This window comes from Chrysochloris asiatica, unplaced genomic scaffold (assembly GCF_000296735.1).
Source record: "Chrysochloris asiatica unplaced genomic scaffold, ChrAsi1.0 scaffold00020, whole genome shotgun sequence".
Classification (NCBI taxonomy): domain Eukaryota; kingdom Metazoa; phylum Chordata; class Mammalia; order Afrosoricida; family Chrysochloridae; genus Chrysochloris; species Chrysochloris asiatica.
In genome coordinates, this window is record NW_006408538.1 from 15,466,845 (window position 1) to 15,487,196 (window position 20,352).

At 46.6% G+C, this 20,352-nt stretch overlaps 1 protein-coding gene across 1 annotated transcript in view; it reads left to right on the forward strand.

Annotated features, from left to right (window-relative positions):
- Positions 1-1,330: 1,330 nt before the first annotated feature.
- CDH23 (cadherin-related 23) overlaps positions 1,331-20,352 on the forward strand; it is a 569,346-nt gene continuing 550,324 nt past the window's right edge. Inside the window, exon 1 of the mRNA XM_006835863.1 lies at positions 1,331-1,700. The gene's annotated coding sequence lies outside the window, so the exon portion shown is untranslated. The remainder of the gene's footprint in view (positions 1,701-20,352) is intronic.

The window sequence follows — 20,352 nt, forward strand, 5'->3', positions numbered from 1 at the left end:
AACCAGCCTTCTCAAAAGTCATGAGCTTCCCTGTTCCAATTGAAATCTTGCTGTGATGCTCTAAGACAATCAGTGAACTGCTAACCTCAAGGTCGGCCATTCAATTCCTTCTACCGCTCCACAGAATCCTATACAGGGTCACTATTAGTTAGTACTCAACAACAACTCAACAACATTGGAGTCATGGTGTGGCGTTCTAAAGCACTGGACTGTTAACCACAAGTTCAAACTAAACAGAGGCTCTTCAGAAACCATAAATAGGGTCACTATGAGTCGAAACCGACTCAATGACACGTAACAACATATATGTGTAAAAAAGAGCCCTCGTTGGTGGCACAGTGGGTTAAGTGTTGCGTTGTTAAGTGAACGGTCGGCTGTTCTAATCCACCAGCTGCTCCGCGGGAGAAAATGAGAGAAAGTCTCAGAAACTCTATGGAGTTCTCGGTCCTACAGGGTTACTGCATCGACTCAGCCGCAGTGGGGATGGGTGTGTAAAAAAAGGCGGGGAAACGATCACTCAGGAGTGCTGCAGAAAGGGTCTCCTGCATGGCTGAAGGTGACTATGTAACCTCAAGGGGATTCTTCCAATACAATGTCCTTCATCTGAAAGCGCTGGGGTATCTTGGTCTCTCGATTGAAGGAGGCAAGCAGGTGAGAGCACATGAGCCAAGGCCGCTGGTTGGAATGAAGCACCAGCCAAGTGGCCAAGGACTAATGGGATTGAGTCCGGCGCGGCGCTCAGCGACTCTGGGAGCAGAGAGGGGGCGCTTAAAGCCAACAGATGGCGCGGGCTCACCTAGGCCGAGCGCCCGCTGGCTCGCTCGCTCCGGCTTCCCCGGAGCATTTCTCTGCTTGGCGGGAGGATCAGAGCCGGGGGAGGCCGGCGGGGTCCCCATTCCTCTGCGTGCCCCTCGGCGGGACGGCAGGAGGCCCTGAGGGCAGGGCTCCCGCAAGCACCTGACGCCGCTTCCGAAGACTTGCACCTAGCCCCTTTGGGGGATTCGTCGAGTTGCCACAGCAGCCGGTGCCATGACATCGGCAGAGGGCAGCTTCGCTAGCATTGAAATAGTCGTGCCCTGAGTGCCTGGTCGGGCTCAGTGCAGCTCCCGGGGGTCCGGGCGGGGCTGGGAGTGCGGGGTTCTAGGGGGCTCCAGAGGTCCGGGTGCCCACCCCAAGCGGAGCAGCCAGGCGCGGCCGGCAGGGCGGGCGGGGCCTGGGCGCGGCGGGAGGTGAGGGCGGGAGCGTCGGGAGGCGGGGTCTGGGCGGTGGGGGCTGAGCGGGGCGGAGGGAGGGAGCGAGGGAAAGTTGATAGCGGACTTGAGCTGCGGCGGCGGCGGCGGCGGCTCGGGAGAGCGGGGCGCGATGCTAGGAGAGGGGACGCGTCCGACGGCGGTCGGGCGCTGAGCCGGGCGGGGCGGGACGGCCCGGCCCTGGGCATGGAGCGCGAGGGTACAGAACCGCGGGACGTGCGGGGCGCGCATAGTCCGAGTCCGCGGCGAGCCTGAACTCAAGTTGAGTCCGGCGAGCGGCGAGCAGGCGGCCCGAGGGGACCTCGGAACGGCCGGCGCGCTGCGAATGAGCCTTCGCACCGGCGGCAAGACTCGGCGGCGGCCAGAGCCCGAGCAGACGGCCCGCGCGTGTCGATCCGGCGGAGAGCGGAGCCCGAGACGCGGCACGGCGCCGCTCAGCACACGCACACGGTACCTTGAGCCGCGCGCGGTCCCTTCCCTCCCGGTTCCCTCGCCTTCCCCGCGCCGTTCGCTCCTCGCGCTGCAGGAAAGTTGGAGCCGTGGCGTCGCGGCCGCAGCTTCCGAAACACTTGTTCCCGACGCAGCTATATCCCGCGGCAAGCGCCCGGTGCCTCCTTGGTCCTGGACCCGCGTGCTGGCCCCTGCACCCCTCTTCCAGCCTGCGGCTGAACGCGCGGCAACTTTGATTCCCAGTAACTCGAATTCCCTCCGCGATGGCCTGGGAGAACAGGCACACCCTCTATCCGGTTCCTGGCACCACGAACATTCAGGCGCGTTTCTCTCCGCGCCACCGGGAAGATACGGGTTTGGGGTGGGGAGAATTTCGGGGGTAAAGAGGGCGTAAAGGTTCAGTCTCGTCCCCATCTCACTGGGTCCTCATTGAACAGGGGGGTAAGCTGGAGCGTACCTCCCTACGCGGGTGGGCAGCGGCTTTTGAGGAAGCTGAAGTCACGTAGCTCTCCCCGCCGCTGATCGCCTCCCAGTGCCAGTGGGAGACCCCAGATGACTCTTGCAGCCTCCCCAACCCTGTCCGGCTGTTGGAAGACGCGTTCTTCGAGAAGACTGGAGCCTTGTAAGGCTCAACGCCTCACCTCCCCGCCCCAGGGCTGGCCCGCCACAGGCAGTGCTGGCTGCCCCCCTGGACCCACGCCCAGGAGCGCCGCCCTCGTACCCCTGGCTCAGGACATTCCCACCGCCGCGCGTGGAGCCCTAGCGTTCTACGGTGGCGGCAATGCCTGCAAAGGGCACTCTTATGTTTCGGAGCAGGCATCTGGAGTAGTTGCAGCGTGTGGAAATCCAGTACCCTTGGCCGCTGATCACCACCCCATTTCGACCCAGGCCCCGGTCCAGACTTAATGGCCCAATGTCCGGGAAAATTAGCCTTTCCTGGGTAACATGTTGTGGTTCCTCAGTAATTCAGAAAACAGCGTCTGCCTGTTCTAACTGCGTTGTCCTTCGGTCTTGGTCTTGCAGCCTTTCAGTAAAATCCCCCACTCCAATTTGGATTCTGAAATAAACTGGGGAGACACAGGCAATGAAGTGTGTGTGTGGTGGGTCAGACCCTTGCATACGAAATAAATAGGCTGCACTGGGGTGGAGGGTGGTTTGAGACTTGAAGAGCCTGGTTAGGGTAGGTGTGAGGGCTGATGAGTCAGTCCAAGATTGGGGAGACCTGGCTTGACGTTAATGTGTTGTTCATGGTACCGGGGTGGGTGCACTGTGGACAGCACCTATGAGGGTTGGGGGCACCATCTGTTACCTGGGCTGGGAAATAGGACTGCTTGGCACTGTTGCCCCAAGACTGGGGAGGCAAGATGGCAAAGAGAACGAGTACCCCACGGACTGTGAAGGTGGTACTACTTGAGCACCTGGTGTGAATGAGGGGGGTATTGGAAGAAGCAGTGAGGGATTGAAAGGCCCAGAGCTGCCATTCTGGCCTTGCCTGGGCAGAGGCTACCTACACTTGTATCTGTTTTGACCTTCCTGACCCCATATAGCAGGACTCCTCACATCTGTTTACCAAAGGGCTTGATTTGTGGGCTGTCATGTCAGATGGTCCTGGTTGCCTTCCAAACAGCTCCCCTAGCCTAAAGCTATTTTACCTGCAATCCTACCATTTGAGATTTAGCTCTCTGAGGTAAATATTTGAAAAGACACCTTTCTGAAGCCCTGTTTTAAAACACACGTACTTCTGGGAGGTGAAGATCCCGTGGAGCGTGTGGTCTGTGGATGGGCAGCATCAGTTTCACCTGGGAGCTTGTTAGAACTGCAGACTGGCAAGCCCCACCCCTGACTGCTAAGTGGAATCTAGACAAGGTCCCTGAGTGAGCCTTGTGCACAGCAAAGTTCAACAACCTCCTGCCTTCTAGGGTATGAGCATTTCCTAGCCTTTTGGTGTCCAACAGGAAGGTGGATGAGAACTGGACTGGAGCTTAACTCCCTAGACTGAGGTTGGGTTCAGTGTCTACCTCTGGTTCCTCAGGCTGCTCCCCATTGATTTCATGAGGATCTCAGGGCTTCTAGAAGCTTTAAACAGATTTAGGGAGCAGATCCACTTGCGGTGGAATGAAAACATGCCTTTGTGTGCTGCACAAAGGCTAGTGGTAAGTGGCTGGTGTACAGGGTTTTCAGAAGCTGAATGTGTTCCCTCTAGGAGGCCTGGGGCTGCATAAATGCTGTCCCCAAGGGAAAGTCATCCAAACAATTGCAGTCCACTGGCCTGCCTCCCCTCTCCCCATATAGGTGAAATGGCCCACTGAGAATGTTTCCATGGGCCACAGGACTTATGCGAGGGTGCTCCGTAGGTTAATTTGGGACAGTCCATAGAAGAGGGAATACAGACTGAGTTCCACTTCTGCTGCCCTCATGCTGGGCCACTGGAAGCCCCTAGCCCCAAGGCAGGAACAACAATGAATGCCAAGGCATGGTGGCAAGTCATCTCCCTGGTCTTTTGGTGGAATAATGACCATGAAGACATCAAGGCTGACCTGAAAGTTGGGTCTGAACGATTGGTGAAAGGTCATGTGTGCCATTCCAGGTCTGCAAAAAGCGAATTAGCTTCCCCTAAGCTGGCTGTTTGTCATGAAGATGGGCAACTCAGCCAGGGTGCAAAGTAAGAACTGTGGAGCGACACAGCTTAGCATGACCATAGGTATATTAGCAATGACATTGATTTAGAACTATTTGAAAATCTATGAATTCAAAAGTAATTAATAAAAAATCTTACTGTTCTTTGAATTCTGAGGTCTCTAAGATTTCCACGTTTTGAAGTATAAAGATGGTTTTTAATAATCACTGTCATTGGTTTTGAATTCAATTAGGGCGTGCATTGTTTAATTCTTTTGTTTTATTTTGGGCCTTGATGTGAGGGTTTTTTTTTTGTTTTTTTTTTTGGCATTAGGGCAAGCCTTATGTGTCCATTAGTAAGTGAGCAATGTCCTTCACAAATTGAACTCTGATGGACAGGTCATCTTAAGAGGGAAGCGTCTCTATGAGTTGGAATCAATTCAGTGGCAGTGTGTTTGCTTTTGTTTGTTTGAGAAGAGAAGTGAGTTCTAATGTGGATAGTACTGACGCTTCGCTCACGAGTCAGCCCCTCCAGGGGGAGTGGGTGCTGTGGGGTGGAAACTTTGCTATTTTCTCTTCTTGTCCTAACATAGAATACCACATGATCTAGCCCCTCATTGGACAAGTGAGCTCCTCCGGGGCCTGGGCCGTATCTGATTCATCCTGTGTACTCGGTACCCACCACACTGGCTGAGTTGGTGCTGAATCACTACTCATAGACTCAGTGGGCTATTGCTAGGTAATTATTCTCCTACCTTCATGTCCAATATCATTTACTCATACTCGTTTATGTCAAGACTTTAGGCATAGGCCCGTCTAGGAGAGCTTGCAAACCCCAATGCCCAAAGGGGCCAGGAGGCAGACAGAATTGTAGGGAAGGGCCAGTTGTAACACACTAGGGAGTGTTGGGGACTGTGGAGAACTGAAGAGTGCAGGCCCGGTATTAAAAGGGTAACTGTAGAAAATACCCATCTATGTGACAGAATTCAGAATAGCAGTCACTTCTGGGGGTGTGGTGACTGGAGCACAAGAGGGAGCTTCTGGAATGCTGGGAATTTCTGGATAGTGATCTGAATGTCTTCAATAGCAGTGAAATTGAAATGATCATTTTTGCATAAGAGTCAATTCATAACAAATAGAATATTTATGGGCTATGTGTATTTTGGTTCAATCTGAAAACAGCTTTATTGCCTCCCATAGGACAGGAAACACACATTCTTACCAACTTTATTGACTGGAATGGTGTTGGTGAGGAAATCAGCATATTTAAGAAGTAGTGGAATGGAGACAGCATCTTATCTTTCATTCTGAAATTTGGTGGGATCTGTTGTGGGGAGGAGGGCTTCTGCTGCTCCTCTTTGGTTGGTACATTTAGGCCACAAGATTCTTGTGATTGTGATACTATGTCTCACCTCCGCAGAGAAAGTCAGCTTGGCTCCAGATTGCCAAGGGCCATGGGGATGAGATATCCCTCCTCAGCCTCCGGGTCTGCAGGCTGTGTGGCTGAGGATGGCACAGCAGGCTCAAGTTTAGCAATCATATTTTTGCATTTCCTTTACATATTCTGAAGCCCCACTCAAGTGTTGGTTTTTATTGTGAGCATAACCTTGGTGATTTTTGTACAGCAGCTTGTACAGCAGCTTGGAAGCAGACAGAGCTAGGATTCACTTGCTCTTCTTCCACTCTCAAACTGTGAAGCCTGGATTGAGCCCACCCATCACATAATCTCACCTAGGCCTTAGGTTTCTCATCTGTAAAATGGAAATCATTTCCATTACTTTATGTACTTGATATGAACATTAATAAGATGTATAGAAAACTTTTTTCAAAGTGCCTGGCACATAGTACATATGCAAAATTAAGTGGATTTTATTATTATCCTTTCTGACCAAGTCATGTGTTAAAAAAATAACCCAAAATTCATTGTCGTTGAGTTGATTCCAACTCATAGCAACCCTTGGACAGAGTAGAACTACTCCTTTGGGTTGCTGAGACTGTCAGTCTTTATAGGAGCAGACAGCTTCATCTTTCTCCCACAGAGCGGCTAGTGGGTTTGAACTTCTCATCTTGTGATTAGCAGCCTAATGTTTAACTCACTGCACCATCAGGGCTCCTTAGTCATATGTTGTTGTTGTTGTTAAGTGCCATCGAGTTGGTTCTGATCCATAGCGACCCTGTATAGGGTTTTCGAAGAGCTGCTGGTGAGCTTGAACGGCCGACCTTGCAGTTCTAACGGCCTTTTAGTCTGGTGCATTACATTATAGTCTATTGACTAGCAAACAGCTGAATCCTTTTCATATTTTGAGAGCTTTATAATCTAAAAGTTTATAAGTTGCATTCTGCCTGAAGAAGTGTGTGTAGTTTTTCATTTTGAATTAATTTCTGACAACATTTAAAATTCTAGCAGTTTCACATAACAAATCTAGATTTCCGATATCTCTTGTAAGAATTGGCAATGATAGGTTTGTGTTCCCAATTGGCAGTTGTTGATTAGAGCTGAGTTTCAGTCCCCTCTTTTATTTATTTGTACTTTTTATTAAAAACATGATTTTATTGAGGAATGCATGGTGTGATAAAGTAAACAAATCTTCAGTGAAAGTGGTGAATTTTTATATAATCCTGTCTTCAGACTGAGGTACAGAACACTCCCAGCACCTTGACTGGCTCCCTTCTGCCTCTCCCTAGGCCGGCGTGACCCACTATTCTAACTTCATTTTGACCTCTGTCACACATGAGTTTTGCTTGTAGACCCTTTTAGGTTCAGGTGATCCTGCCTTTTGTCCCCTGTTGTCTTGCATTTGGCCTGGATTTGTTCATTAGCACTACCTCCTTTCTGATCCTGTTAGGCATTTGAGCTTGTGACTTCACCTTCAAGGACTAGAGGGTCCTTACAGATCCACTGGCCCTACCCTCATATAGGTGAGGAAACAGAGGCCCAGGGTGATGGTGGTGGTGGTGTGCCGTGGAGTAGGTTCCGATTTGTAGCGACCCTGCATAGGGTTTCTGAGGCTGTAAATCTTTACTGGAGCAGAAAGCCTTATCTTTCTCACATGGAGAGGCTGGTAGGTTTGAACTGCTGACCTTGAGGTTAGTAGCCCGATTGGTAACTACTACGCTACCAGAGGTCCAGAGTAGGGGAGTTCCATGCCTTCAGATGAAGCTGGGTCTAGGTGGTGGCCAGTCAAGAGCAGAGCCCTGCTCCTCCTGCTCACAGCTCCCTGCACTCACAGGCACACAGAAAGAGGGAGTCTTTTCTGGCCTGTGCTTTCCTGGAGCTGCATCTTCCCCGAGACAGGCTGTTAGTGGCACTGCCTTCCGCTAAAGGCATTTGGAGAGGACCTGAGATGTCATTTGTGACAAGGGCCCAGCTCACCACCTTGATTGTGTCTGTTTCTGAAAGAAGGCTATAATTTGGGAGCCAGTGAAATCGAGGGAGAGAGGGAAGTAGAAGAGAGAGCAAGAGACAGGGGAAGGGAAGACAAAGAAAACAAAAGGGGCGTTTGAAACCCTGCCTGGGACTCCATTCATATCATTGGTCTGCTCCTCTAGGCATGCTGGCTTTTCCTGGCTTAGTCAGGGTTTGGATCAGGGTGGACTGTGCCCCTCCAAGTGACCCCTTTAGCTTTGCTCCATTTCTGTTCTGTGCCCACCAAAATCGATAAGAGCCTGGCCATCATGCCCTTGATTACAGGGAGCTGCGTTCTCTTCCAGCCCACTACATCCCTCTCCTGCTCTGATCTGTACTGCCCTGGAGTGGGGAAGATCTTATCCTTCTTTCTGGGACCCGGAGAGCTGAGAGAAATTCCAGGGAGCCAGTGATGGCAGAACTCTGAGCCAGGGCTTCCTCTGAGCCTTCCATGGGACCTGGGGCTGTGTCTTAGAGGGAGATGCACTGGAGAGCTGCCTCTAGAAAACACTAGGGCACGCTGGGAAGTAGGGTAATGGGTCCTTCCAACACAGTTCCTTTATGCTTGAGGGTCCCGTGTCCCGTATTGGAGAGCCCTGCATTCAGCCATTAATTCCCCTCATATCGAACATCACCTGTGTAACAGGCTCTGTTCGGTTGCTGGGAATTCTTGTGAGAGTCTACAGTTGTGCTGTCTAGTGGTAATATACTGTAAGCTGCACATGTGAGCCATGTGTATAGCTTTACATTTTTCTAATAAAGTCAAAAGAAGCCGGTATTTTATTTTTGGTAACACATTAACCCAGGTTATCCAAAATGTTATCATTTGAACATATAAACTATATAACAAGTGATTTTGCTTAATTTTGAGAAGCTATGCTTTATAACATATTATTAATGAGCTATTTTACGTGCATTATTGATACTGCCTTTGGAATCTAAGAGATAGTTTGCACACACTGCACACCTCAATTTAGACTTGGCACGTTTCAAGTGCTCAGTAGCCATATATTGCTGGTGGCTACCATATGGACCTGGGGAAAATAGACAATAAATACACACACAAGGCAGTTGCAGGTGCTATAGACAAAAAGGCAACCAAACAACTGAAGCCAAACAAAACCAAACCCACGGCCATCAAGTGAATTCTGACTCTTAGAGACCCTATGTAGAGTTTTCAAGACTATAAATCTTTATGTGAGCAGACATAAAGATTTATATCTTTCTCCTGAAGAGTGACTGGTGGGTTTGAACCACCCTTGTGGTTAGCAGCTCGATGCTTATCCCACAGCACACCAGGGCTCCTTTATTGAGAAAATTGTTGTTGTTGTTAAGTACTGTCGAGTCGGTTCCGACCCATAGCGACCCTGTATAGGGTTTCCGAGGGTGTAAATCTTTATGGGAGTAGAAAGCCTCATCTTTCTCCCGTGGAGCGGCTGGTAGTTTCGAACCGCTGACCTTAAGGTTCGCAGCCCGATTCGTAACCACTATGCTACCAGAGCTCCTTATTGAGAAAATAAAAGGGGGTAATTTATATGTCAAGGAGTGACACCAAAGATGGAATGCCAGGGGAGGCATCTAGGAAGATGAGAGGATGAGCCCATTCCTGTAGGGACTGGCAGGGATGGGAGGAAACTGGTAAGTATGGTGGGTCTGCCTGTGTGTCCCCAAACAGCCTCCTCCCAGCACCCCATCACACTCAGACCCCATGACCACAAAGCTTGGGACCACATATCCTCTCCTCAGAAGACTTGAAACCCAAATGAAGTGGAGCTGAAAAATGATAACAATATTTATTTCTGGTGTCGAGGTGGTGGTTATGTGCTGTGGAGTCGGTTCTGACTCATAACAATCTTACGTAGGGTTTCTGAGGCTGTAAATCTTCATGGGAACAGAAAGTCTCACCTTCTTCCTGAAGAACAGCTGGCAGTTTCGAACTGCTGACCTTGAGGTTAGCAGCCCAACTCGTAACAACTATGTTACCAGAGCTCCTTTTATTTCTGGTGTATCTCTCTCTCTCTCTCTCTCTCTATATATATATATATTGTTGTTAAGTGCTGGTGAGTCAGTTCCGACTCATATCAACCCTGTATATGGTTTCCAAGGAGGTTCTGGTGAGCCTGAACTGCCGACCTTGAGGTTCTAACTGACCTTGCATTCCAGCGCATTAGCCCACAGTGTCACACTAGGACTCTCTCTCTCTGCTCTTCCTATGAAAAGGATAAGGAGTAAGTTCACCATCCCAGTGCTTTGTATACTCGGGTTTACAAGCAGTGAATAAGATGACCTGGAAAGAAGGTCATGGTATTGGGAGTGTCTGAGGGTTCAGTTCTCTGGTGGAGAGAATTCTGACCTGTTGAAGCAAGAGAGGGCTTAGCAGACCTGGAGGAGGGTTGAGAGGGAGCTTTGGGGATCGGAAGAAGTTCCCATGGGCAGACTGTGCCATGGCTGGATAAATTAGACCTTTCTTGCTGTATGGACTTGATCTGTGTTCTACCCTGGACTGGGGCAGAGCCGGCAGCCTATGGAAGAAAGTGAGGCTGGCTGGGCAGTAACTCAGCTTGACCCTGGCAAACGACACACTCCTTGGCCCTTCTAAAGAGGGCATGGCTGCTAACCATTCTTGCCTGTCCTTGCTAAGCTGGTATGCAGGACAAGGGTGGCCACTCTGAGTTTTTAAAAGAATCTAGAAATTCAGATTAAAAAACAAACAAACAAAAACAGAATCTTCTTATTTTAGATGCTACAACTAATTAAAGTATTTTAAAGCACCATGATGCTAGTCATTAGATTTTTATTGAGCCCTTACTCCATTCCGAGTACCATTCTAGGTCCCTGGGATTCCTCAGTGAACAAAACAAGGACTCCTGTCTTGTAAAGTGTGTGTTTTAGGGGAAACTCTTCAGCTTTCAGAATGTGGCCCATGGTCACCCAGTTTGTGACCTCTGTCATAAACATAGAGATTGTCAGAGCTGGCAGTGGTAACAGGAGACATTTACTAAGCACTTACTGTGTGCCGTACCCTAGGCTCAGCAATTCACAGAAAACATTTCCCGCAGTCTTTACAGTAACCCTATGGTATGAGGTAGATTCTGCTGTTACTTGTATTTTCCAGATGAGAAATTTAAGGCACAGAGACGTTGAACAACTTACTTCAGGTCACATGACAAGTGGTAGAGATGGAATTTGAACCAACGCAGTCTAGTTTCTTAATTGTCACTCTGTACTGTATGTAGAAAAGACCAATACCAATTCTCTGCTTAGGCAGATGAGGAACTGAGTCCAGAAGGGACAAGTGACGTAGCCCAGCTCCATAGACAGGCAGTGAGGGGCCTGACCGTGGGTCTAGGTCATGGCATTTCAGTCAAGTTCTGCCAGTTGTGTTTATGGCTGTGGTTGGCCGTGGAGCAGGTTCCTACTGAGTCCAGGCAGACGCTGGAAGAGAGAGGAAACCCATAGGAGTGAAGCATGGACATATCTCACCAACATAGAAGCAAATCCCAAGAGCAGGCCATTGACCCTGAGCAGGTTACCCTTTTTGGAGGAGTCCATGTCCTTGAGTGGTACTGGATCCCAGTTCCATGAGGAAGTGGCTTAGCAGGCCTTGTTGGCTTCAGTCTTCACACCTCTAAAGCAAAGGGACTGAATACCTTGACTTCTGTGATTAATCACACACCCATACCTTACCCCCACTGTGGTCAGGCTGCCTGGTGTCTAGCCTTTGATATTTCTGGCCACATGTTAGTCCTAAACTGACCACAGCCTGGGCCTAGACTTCAGTGGTGCACTGCCGATTTACCTTGTTGCTTGACTATGTTGGTGCGTGTGTGGTAACCCCGGGGCAGTGAAGTCTTGTGTGAGTGCTGAAGAAAATGTTCTGGGGGGTTTTTGAAAGCTTTTCTAGTGCTTTCATTTTCTGAGCTTTTGTTTCCTCACCTGTAAAGGAGGAAAAAACAAAACAAAAAAAACCTTAGTTTTTTTTTTTTTTGGTCAACCCGGTTGATTCAGGGAATAGGGTGGCTCTCATGAGAACTGTGAATGTAAGTGGTAAAATAAGGCATGCTGTATGTGTATTTGTCATTTTTATGATCTTTGTGTGGTAATGATTTGAACTCTTGTAGAATTAAGAAGATATATGCAGATAGATACTGAAATAACATGACAGTCTCTCAACCCAGAGCCTTTGTGAATGGCTGCATGATTTATACCCACTCTGTCAATTTGACATCCATCTTTTTGGTGAAAGGAACTCCCTGGTAGAGTAGTGGTTACAAGTTGGGCTGTTAACCTCAAGGTCAGCAGTTCTAAACTACCAGCCATCCCACGGGAGAAAGATGAGGCTTTCTGCTCCAGTGAAGATTTACAGCCTTAGAAACCCTATTCAGGGTCCCTGTGAGTTGGAATCAACAACACAGCACACCCCCACCACTATTACAACTTAACAAAGTTTTATTAAGTGCCTACGGTGCTCAGGACATTGTGTGAGACACAGTAAGACACAGAAAGGGTCTTGTCTTGTGTGAGCAGCACTTAGTATCTGGAAGAGTTCATCTGAGGGGTGTGTATGTGAGAGAGAAAAAAGAGAGAAAGAGGAGCTGGGGGGAACTGGGTAGGGGGAGAGGCCAGCAGCTCCCTTAGGAAACTTCAGCATCTTATGTCTGACTCCCAAAGCCTGACTTATTTGCTCTTCCTCACTGACCCTAAAGTTCTCACCTTCACAGGGACAACTGCATCCTAGGAAAGGGATGCGAAGGGCACCAGGTAAATGTGGAGTAGCTGCTGGCCAGACCACGCTGGCCTGGCTGACCTGCCAAGTCAGACTGCTGCCTACCTGAGGCCGATGGAAACAGGAGCTCAGGACTGTAGAAGGGAGCCCATGAATAATACAGTGGGAGGGAGGTTGTTAACTAGGTGGCCTCATTGCACCTGTGTGTTTCACAGCTTCCTGAGAGCCACTTCTGAGGGCCAGGGTGTCAGAGTGGAGTGGGAAGCCCCCAGTGGAGACAAGCTTCTTTCTTTTTCTTTCCCTCTCTCCTCTCCTGTGCCCGGCTCAGATGGCCTTGGCGGTGTGTGTGGGTGTTGGTGTGGGTGTGTATGCACACACATACTCAAAAGCAGGCACTCTGAAGCCATGTGCATTCAGATGCTTGTCAGCAATGGCTCACACCTGATTTTCTGATCTAGTTCCTGAACTAGGTGTCTGGCTGACCTGTGGTGACCACTGATGGCTACAGTGTCACTTTTGCCAAGGTGGACCCTCTCTGTGCTATTTCTGGAGTCCTGGTGTGGCACTGTGGGATAATGCACTGGACTGCGAGGTCGTTCGAAGTGCAAGGTCTGCGGGTAGTTCAAACTCACCAGCCGCTCCTCGGAAACCCTATAAAGGGTTGCTATGAGTTGGAACCAACTTGATGGCAGTTAACAGTGACAACAATGCTGCTTCTAACTGTGGGCAATGAAGCTCTGGGCAGGGGTTGTTGTTACCTGAGGCTTTGGGCTCTGGCCTGGAGAGCACCCCTGGCTGGGGGGTAACCCCTGACTTTGTCTTCTCTGTTTGTCACTGCAGCTCTGGGTACCTCACTCTAGACCTGGCACATGCCTCCCAGGCAGACAAAGTTTCTCTGGGCAGAGATGGGTTCTTGAGGGTTGAGCTAAGGAGCTTAAACTGCTGCCCATCCTACGTCAACCCCAGTGTCTAGAGTTGATTCTAACTCTGGAGAGGTTCCCGGTAGCCCCGAGGTAAGCCTGGTTATACAGAGTAGGGTGGAGGGTAGAAAAATGCTAGACTATATTCCCAAGGGAGACTGACTTTACTTTTTAAAGGGTTGTTCTCCAGTCTCCAGGCCTGGGGGCAGGGGTGGATGATCTGCCTATGGGATTCAATTCAGTGGGAGGAGCAGGAAGCAGAATTCCTTCCCCTAGTGCCTCCAGGGGACGCATGGTGCTATCTGTGGGAGTTTCTGAGAACTCTCCTCCTCAGGATTGGAAAAGGTCATCTCCCAAGTTCCACTCTGCAGCCTGAACCTGCTTGTCCAGAGCCTTCCCCTGACTATTCTCACCTCTGTCCACAGACTCTTTAGCCTGCTTGGAAGGCATGGGAGCCTGTGGGCTTCATTGTGCTCAGTTTGAGGGACATCTAGCCAGGACTCTGGGCACCAGACCTTGCCCTTAAGGTTTGGGGACCCAGCTCTGCTACTGCTATTGATGAGCAATTGGGTTGCTTCCAGGTTTTGACAATCACAGATAATGCTGCTATGAACCTTCATATACGTGTTTTTTGGCATATATATGTGTGTGTGTGTGTGTGTGTACATCTATATGGTATACTAGTATATACATACATACACACATGTCTTTCTCAAATACCTAGGGGTTTAATTGCTCGGCCACAGTACATGTATGCATGGTTTTAGTAGAAACAACGAAACTATTTTCCAAAGTCGTTTTTACCAGTTTAGACTTCCATCAGCAGTGAAGGAAAATTCCAGGGTTCTGTATTATTGTGTGACAAATTTCCCGCAAATTTAACAGCTTAAAACAACAAACATTTATTGTCTTGTAGTTTCAGTGTGTTATTTATAAGTACATTGCTTAATTTGCAAATATTTGGGGAGTTTCTGTGGGTTCTTCTTTGTTGGGAGGGGGGACTGCTTTCTAATTTAATTCGGCTATGAGCAGAAAACATAATCTGAATGATTTAATTTCTTTTCATTGTTTTGAAATCTACTTTATGGCTCAGCATGGTAGATTTTGGTTACTTTTCCATTCCCCCGTGAGACAGATCTTCTTTTATGGTGTGCAATGTTGAGTTTTGTCACTGAGGTCAGATTTGCAAACCATGTTGTTCAGATGTTTGTATCCTTCCTTATTAGTTCTGTGTGTCTTCAATCAGTTCTTCAGCAAGGTGTGTTGAAGTGTCCCAAGATCATTTATCTGGTCATTCATTTTATCACTTTTTGTTATAATTATTTTGAAGATGTGTCGTTAGGTAGGTAAAGATTTAGAATTTAGAATTAGAGAAGATTTATCTTCTGATGGTTGTACCCTTTGATCATGTTGAAATGTATGTCTTTATTTCTAATATCGCTTTCTTAAAGTATAACTCGTGTGCTTTTGGAATAGCCATGCCAGATTGCCTTTGATCCGATTTTGCCTGGCATCATTTTTCATCCTTCCACTTCCGGTTTATATGCCCATATATTTAAGGTGTATCTTTTACAAGCAGAATGTAGTGTTATTGTTATTTTTTAGTCCTGTCTGGCTACCTTTGTCTTTTACTGTGAGAATATGTCTAGATACGTTTAGTGTAATTACTGATAAACGAGGTATATATTCTCTCAGTTTCCCCCTCTATGAACTTTTGCACGATCCTTTGCTCCTTCAGTAGGTACCCTAGAGATGACAGGCTACGTCCTTCATTGGTTGGAGACTTTCTCCTACTTCTGAAGTCTTGGCGTGGCCCTGTAGAGTAACACTGTTTACCTCAAGGTCAGCAGTTTAAAACCTATACAGGGTCACTATGAGTTGGAACTGACTCTATAGTACACAAGAAGTCAATGATAGGATTTCAGAATACCTTAACTCCATTTACCCCTCTTCTGCTTTTTGTGTTAGTGTTGTTATAGATTTTAATTGTACATAGTTTAGAAAAGTTCCTGGAAAAATTGCATCATCTTTTAATTCCATTTGTCTATTTACATTTTGAAGCCCCCTTGTGTGCTTTACATACCCTGAAAAATTATTCTTGCTAACTTTTGTAGTCAGTATTCATTTACGGACATATTTGTCCTTTCTGATGTTCTGATGTTCATTTTTCTTCAATGTATTTCTGTATTTTCATTTGGAATCATTTTCCATTGCCTAAAGATTTCCCCTTTTAGTGTGGTTCTACTAAATTTTCAGTTTTTGTTCATCTGAAAATGTATTTCTACACCTTCACTTTTACTTTTCTTGAGGTGAAATTCACATACAATAAAATGAATCCTTTTAGATTGTCTAATTCAATGGCATTTTTACATTTACATTGTTGAGAAACCACTACCTCTATTTATTTCCAAAACATTTTTGTTACCCCAAAAGAAAACCTCATGCCCATTAATCAGTCCTCCCTATTCCTCTGACCTCACAGCCCCTGGCAACCTCCAATCGATTTTCTATCTCTGAATTTACCTGTTCTGAATATTTCATATAAACCAAATCATATGTGACTTTCTGTGCCTGACTACTTTTGCTCAGGGTAATGTTTTAGAGGTTCATCCACATTGTAGCATGTATCAGAACTCCGTTTCTCGTTAAGAATGAATAATACTCCATGGTGTTATGTATATAGCAAATTTAGAGTATCCATTCATCTGTTAATGGACACTTGGATTGTTTCATCTTTTTGCTATGCTGAATAATGCTGCTCTAACGTTGGAGTCCTGGTGTAGTGCTGTTAGGATAAGCACTCGACCGCAAGGCTGGATTGAACCACAAGGTCAGTGGTTCAAATTCACCAGCCACTCCTCAGAAACCCTATACATGGTCACTGTGAGTCGGAACTGACTCGATAGCACTAAACAACAACAACATTGATGTACAAGTCCCTGCTTCCAGTTCTTTGGGGTATATACCTAGGAGTGGAGTTGTTGAGTCATATGGTAATTCCGCGTTTAACTTTTTGAGGACCTCATAAACTATTTTCTACAATAGCAACAGCATTCTACATTCTCACCAGTGATGGGCAAAGCTCCCAATTTCTCAGCATCCTTACTAACACATCATTTCCTGGTTTAAAATTTTTTTCTTTTAATAATAACTATTGTAGTGGCAGGTACTGTCAGATAAACACAGGGCTGATAACTGCAAGGTTGGTGGTTTAAACACATTAGCCATTCCTTGGAAACCCTATTACAGGGTGGCTATGAGTAGAAATTGATTTGATGGCCTTGTTCCAAAGAGCAGAAAGTGACTGTGTGACTCCAAGACCAGAACCCTAATCTAAGACTCCTCCGTCTTCCCTTTGTTGTTGTTCAGTGCTTTCAAGTCTGTTCCAACTCATAGTGACCCTGTATAGGGTTTCCGAGGAGCAGCTGGGGGATTTGAACCACCAACTTTGCAGTTTAAACTGACATTTACACCGCTAATAAACTTTGGTCGCTACATATTTGCCTCTTTCATATATGTTGTTATTGTTGTTAAATGCTGTCGAGTTGATTCCCACCCATAGCGACCCTCTATAGAGTTTCCAAGGAGCAGCTGGTGAGCCTGAAACACTGACTTTGCAGTTCAAACGACTTTGCAGTCTGACGCATGAGCCCACAGCACCACACCAGGACTCCTTCATATATGTAGGATCGTGCAATATTTGCCCTTTTGTGATGAACTTATTTCACTCAGCATGGTGGTTTCAAGATTTATGTTTTTTTAGTGTACAGCAGGACTTTGTTTTGCTTTATGAAAATGTAGCATTCTACTATTTTCTTGTACCACATTTTATTTATCCAATCATCCACTGATGACCTACTAAGTCATTTCTGTCTTTTGGCTATATGAACAGCGCTGCAGTGATCATGGGTGTACGTACCTTCTCGTTCAAAGAGTTAGACAAAACTGGAGGTAGCATTTTCTTACTGCACTTTAAAGATGCCATTTCATTAATTTTCTTCCAACTTTCATAGTTTCTTTTGAAAAGTCAGCAGTAAGTTTTACTAGCTTCTTTAAAGCTAATATGTCTTTTTCTCTCAGGCCTCTTAATTTTTTTTATTTGTCTGACTTTTAACAGTTTTACTTTGATTTATCCAACTTTGTATTCATAGCAATTCCATCTTTTAGCTCCTTCTGCCTGTTATTTTTTTCACCTCTTCACTTTACAGCTTAAGAAATGGCTAATAAATATTTCAAAGAGAAAATTGGTTCTGAGTGCTGAGTTCACTGCTTTGTACTTCCTTTTCTCTCTGGCATTCTGACTCCTCAAGTCTTGACTGCCTGCTAGGCACAGACTCCATCTCTCTTTCCTTATGAGGTGGCCAAACTTTTGCATCTTCTCTACTCTTCACTCCTTGCCAATGCCCTGATGGAAAAGAAGACTTCATAAAGTTGGGCTCGCTCTGTGAGCTTCCTTCCTGTCTGGATCTTAACACTTCAGTTCTAGTCTATCTTGACAGCCCTCCACTGCCTCCAAACAGATTTTTAAATGTTTTTCATACAGTTTTTCTTAGTCATGGAGGTTGTTGGTCTGTTATGAGCTATAACATCATGGTTGGAAGCAGCACCCAATGAATCCCAATTAAAATTTAATTTATTGACCGTGTAACCTTGAGCTCACGACCTCCTCTTGAGTCTTAATTTCTTCATCTTTGAAATGGGTATAGCAATAATACTTTGCATAATTTGGTTGTGGAAATTAAATAATGAACTCAATGATTGTCAGATAGTATGTGATCAAGAAATGGTAGGTACCATTATAATACTACTTGTTGTTCTGATTTTATTATACTATATCTATATCTATCTATCTATCTATCTATCTATCTATCTATCTATCTATCTATCTATATTTGTTGTTGTTGTTAAGTGCCGTCTAGTCAATTCCAACCCATAGTGACCCTCTAGAGGGTTTCCAAGGAGCAACTGGTGAGCTTGAACCACCAACCTTGCAGTTTGAACTGACTTTGCAGTCTAGCACATTAACCCACAGTGCCACACCAGGACTCCATATATTGTATATATTGTTGTTGTTAAGTGCCTTCAAGTCGGTTCTGACCCATAACGACCCTGTACAGGGTTTCCGAGGGTGTAAATCCTTACGCTGGAGTAGAAAGCCTCATCTTTCTCCCGCGGAGTGGCTGGTAGTTTCGAACTGCTGACCTTAAGGTTCTCAGCCCGATTCGTAACCACTATGCTACCAGAGCTCCTTATGCTGACCTTGCAGTTCAAGCCTCCCAGCTGCTCCTCAGAAACCCTATAGGTCGGAATTGACTCAGTGGCACTCAACAACAACAGCAACCTAAAGTAAACACAAACTTTGGGAAGTTATTAGGGATTCCAGAGTCAGACTTTGAGAGGACTGAGGGGAGCATTCCCCTGTGATCCCCAAATGGATTTGGATGCTCTTCCAGCCTCCCACATCCTACCCTTGCCCTAGCAGACATGTGCTTTTGTACTGTCTTCTCCCTCCTCTCCTCCCTGAAATTTCCGAGTGTACAAAGATGACTTCTCTTTAGCTGGGCCATCCCAAGCAGGGAATGGGTTCTCTGAGAATGCAGTGGTCTTTTGGGGAAACAGACAGACATCTCCTCAGCCTTTGTCTTGCCTCTTCTCTCTGTATGCCTGCAGCTAGTTAGTGTGTGTTTCTTGTGGGGGCTGATTGGAGAAGGGCTCTGAAGAGTCACTCTCCTAATGGAATATTGAGGATTCACTGGAGAAGGATATTGGTGGGTCTCCTGGAATCACCTCCCCCATACCCTCATCCTGGGCCTCTGTTGCCTTCTTCCTTAGTGTCTAACTGGGATTCTCTCCCCTTTTCACCCCACTCTCCACCACAGGTCCAGCCTCTGGAGAACCTGTATGTCTGGGGTAGTGGTGGGTGGGGGCATTTGGGAAAGAGCCGAGTAAAATTCTTCACTGGGAACAAATCTCATTTTCAAGAAAGTCTTGACAAAATGAGGCATTAAATTACAATATTTCGGAGAGCGTTGTAATTCTATTGCAGACAGCCCTTCATCATGGAATCTGAAAGCTGAGAAAATACAAAACTCATTAGATTAAAATAAACCACCTACTGCTCTGGAGAAAAGCTTATTTATCAATATCAATTTACTTATGATTACTCTGGCCTGCAATTTGTTATTTTTAAGAATTATGATTTGTGTATTGCTCATACAGATGTGAAATTTTTTTTTCTTAAATTGAGCTTATTTATTTATTTTTTTATTAAAAAAAAAAAAAAAAAAAAGATATCCTTGTCCTTAGCAAAGGTTAGAAAATGCTTACTGGGGATGGGGAAATAGAAAGAATTAAAAGAGGCTGTGTTTGGGGAGTGGCGATGGTGACGGATTAGAAGGGATGTGGACAGAGTGAACCAGGAGTCACGCTGAAGGCTTTGGGTCTTTAAAAGAAGATTTGATTCCTTAGGAGGAAGAACATCCTCCTACCCAAGTCTTCTAAAAGATGGAGTGAATGTTGAGCCAATGGTGTGCTTTCTGTCACTGGGGAGTGTGCAAGCTTCAAGTGGAAGGCAGGATGCTGCAGAGTATAACAAGGTAGATGAAGGACCAGCTAGATCTCCTCCTATCTTGGTATACAGTTGTTCTTGTACTGGACACACGGGGTTTGGATGGTACTGCCTATCTGTAGTCTATAGAAGAGAAAACCTTGGATTGAGCATCTAAAGAACCATTGTCTTGAATTGTGTGGCTCCGATGCTCCTGACTGAGTGACCCTACTGTTGTTGTTAAGTGCTGTGGAGCTGGTTCCGACCCAGGGTTTCCGAGGCTGTAAATCTTTACGGGAGCAGAAAGCCTCATCTTTCTCCCGCGGAACAGCTGGTAGTTTCAAACTGCTGACCTTAAGGTTCGCAGCCTGATTTGTAACCACTATGCTGCCAGAGCTTCACCCATTTTAGGAGGTATCATATGACCAGGGAGTCCT